Raw genomic sequence first — 3288 nt, 5'->3', positions numbered from 1 at the left:
TCAGCACTTCGATAGCTGTCGATACACGTGCACCAAGACTTAATAAAAACGGCTGGCGTAATTCTTAGGTTAATCTAGACTTATGGTGGATTTCCACTGACGCGTATTTTTTTACGTGCGTGAAAAAATTAGAGACAATGTATGAACGATTTGCGTAAACATGTACGCAAGTCGTTCATACATTGTTTCTTAATTTTTTTTCACGCACGTTAACGCACGTAAAAAATTACGCGTCAGTGGAAACCCACCTTAAAACTGTGCTGCGCAATAGATGTAATACATTCAATATAGAAACACCCTGCGTAACACCATGATGTTTCTAACATTTACTTGCGAACATTTTGAATAAAACTTTTGAATGTTTTAATTCTTAGGTTGATTTAATACTAAACGATTGCGGAATTTACAAAAAGAGTTTTTAAATGTTAATGGCTGGTTAACCTGCAAACGTCTAGTTCCTCCTTTAATCAATTTAGAAAACTTATATTTCTTTGTTACTCGAGTATTCGTGAACATTTGTCGATATAAAGAGCGGAAAAATAAAATAAATTAGGCCGGTAACAAACGTGGAAAAATAAATAATGAAGCCGGTGGCAAACGCAGAAACTTCACGTAAAGCCAACATGTTATCGTTTGACTCAAGTTTCCGTTTGAAAGCCTTGTCTCTCGAAATGTTACGCAGTGACAGATTTTCTTAGCTCTTTTTTGAAGCTTGTTCAAATGTCACATAAACAAAAAAATTATCCAGGACTCGTTCTTTCCGCTGGAAACTCGGTATTTGCTTAGAAATAATGTGTGCTCTTTGCTGAGAAGACAAAAACTGCTTACAAATAGGTATTTCCATGACAGACTGAGAATGGAGAAGAATAAAATTGAATGAGAATTGAAGAAGACTTTCAATAAGACCACCTGCAACCCACTGACAATCAATTTGTATAAACATCTGTCAAAAAAGGTTTCTAGTTCCCCTTTCCCCTAGCTAAACAGTGAACAACAAATCCAACGCGTGCAAGCTCCGCACTTTCAACTTCCACGTTCTTTCTTTGAAAAGAAAGTAAATCTACAAATAAAACGTTCTTATTTAAAAAAAGATAAAAGTATAAGTTCTCGTTCCTTTGGTATGTGGAATATGTCTGTTATTTTTTTTTCAGAATCACAAAAATGTCACTAAACTAAGTGTTTAAGAAATCACTAAGCTATAAAAATTCCTTTCTTGTATATAGATATATTTTTCAGTTCTATATTACTCAGTTTTAACACGCTCTCGTTTGTCCTCATGCAGCACATGTTCACACCACTCGCGGTCTCTGTTATATACAAAAGGCGTTTATTAGCAACAGCAACTCCAAATGCGAGGAATCCAGACATAGCACTGATCACTGGCCCTGCGATTAGAGTGATGCACGATTTCTGATCCACGACATGTTCCGCAGTATGTCCATGATAGCGTGTCGAATGTGTCTCATCTTCCAACAGTAAATTACAGGGTTCAAAGATGAATTAAGAAACACGAGCGTCAAAGAGAAAAGAAAAAATCTTTTCAAAGCGATACTCGGCCCTAGTTTTTTAAGGGCGGCCAAGCTGATAAAGTGTGGCAAATAACAAAGCAAAAACACGAGATAAACGTAAAATATACCGACTACAGATTTAATGAAGCAAGCAAAATTTGCTATTTCGTCAGTCTGTGCTACTTGTTGTACTTGGAGGGCCTGAACCTGATTCTTGTGGCGTCGGACGGCTAAATAAATCCTTATGTAGAGCATTATCGTAAAAACGAGACCAACAACTATTAAAATGCCTGTAAATAAAGTAAGAATGTCACGCGGAGCCCACCACGGCATTAGAGAAAGAAATACACTTAACACCCATATTGAGATCACCACAGCAACAACACGCTTAATCTTGTGAGTAACAAGTTCCTGATATCTGAGATGAAGATGAATAGCTAAGAACCTGTCTACACTTACAGCCACAACACCAAAGAACGAAGCTGCAGAAAACAAATGCCCAACGAGGAAAAAACTTCATGGATGCTACAGCTTGCCGTGCTTTTTTGTATCCACTTGACCAGAAGAGAAATATATAGCGGTTGAGCCAATAAAGCAACACCAACATCAGAAACAGCCAGACTCAGGAGCAATGTTTTTAAAGTCTTAGGCAACGACGAAGTTTTTCTTATCGCGTAAATTGTTACAATGTTCAACATGGTGGTTGCATAGGATAAAAAATTGTTGAAGACACAATTAGCGACGGAAGTTGAATGAAGGTCTTCAACATCGTAGATTGCGGGGTAGTTTTGCAGCATCAATTCACAAGATGACTCATTCATGATAATGACGCAGGTTTCCCTAAGACATAAAGCGTTTGTCCTATAAACTGAGGTACGAAGCTAAGAAAGTTTTCTTTCTGGGCCCCACGAAGCCCCTGGGCGGTTCTCTTTGGCTAAAATGATTCTTCTACCTACTATTAAAGCGACGATTCTCAGTTAACGAAGTCAGTATAAAGGTATTCCAGTATTCTAGATGTTTGTCAAGAAATGATGTTTGTCGAGTCAGCGAAAGGGACGAAACTACAGAACAGCATGGAAAAGAATAAAGTTAAAATATAAAACCAGGAGCCCGTCAATAACTGTCAAAACAAGACTTAATGAAAACTGCTAGCGCAGGAAGCTTCACGTAAAGCTAACATGATATCGGGACGACTCAAGTTTGTTTGGAAAGCACTGAGAGTTGTCATTCAAAAATTTTCACCGAGACCGAATTTCTTAAATTTTCTTTGCACGTTGTTTAATTATCACGTGATGACTGTGATGGTCATACACAAAGGAATAAGAGGGTGCTAATGGGGTTAACAGTTAACTGACAATTGGCCAAAAAAAAAGTAGTTAACTGATGTTTGGCCAAAAAATTAGTAGTTAACTGATAAATGATAGAGGGTAGTACACCGACACAATTAAGGATAAGTTCAACGGATTCTTGTGAGTATTCCGATCGCCCTTTTTCGTATAAAGATAAATCCGTCGTAAACTCTCGCAAACCATTCCCGGCAGCGTCCGCCATATTGAATGGAGTTCTTGGGATGCGGGAGCCTGGAACAAAGGGAGCTGGAAAACTAGGAATTTGGAATTGTTTGTCTGCAACGCAGACAAACAACGCAGTTAGACATTCATTTCAGAAAAGCTATGTCAATGCTGTTTTAGCAATCTTTCTTCAGTATTGCATTCAAGTTATCTGAAGTTTTGTTTCAAATAGTCTTAAAGGGACTGTGTCACGCCTGCGTTAAGTTAAG

At 38.0% G+C, this 3288-nt stretch overlaps 1 pseudogene; it reads right to left on the bottom strand.

Annotated features, from left to right (window-relative positions):
• Positions 1-1248: 1248 nt before the first annotated feature.
• On the bottom strand, positions 1249-2329 carry LOC144633745 (adenosine receptor A2b-like; annotated as a pseudogene).
• Positions 2330-3288: the final 959 nt, after the last annotated feature.

Source organism: Oculina patagonica, chromosome 12, assembly GCF_052425735.1.
Source record: "Oculina patagonica isolate OP01 chromosome 12, crgOcupat, whole genome shotgun sequence".
NCBI classification, from domain to species: Eukaryota; Metazoa; Cnidaria; class Anthozoa; order Scleractinia; family Oculinidae; genus Oculina; species Oculina patagonica.
This window is presented reverse-complemented; position numbering and strand designations above follow the sequence as displayed.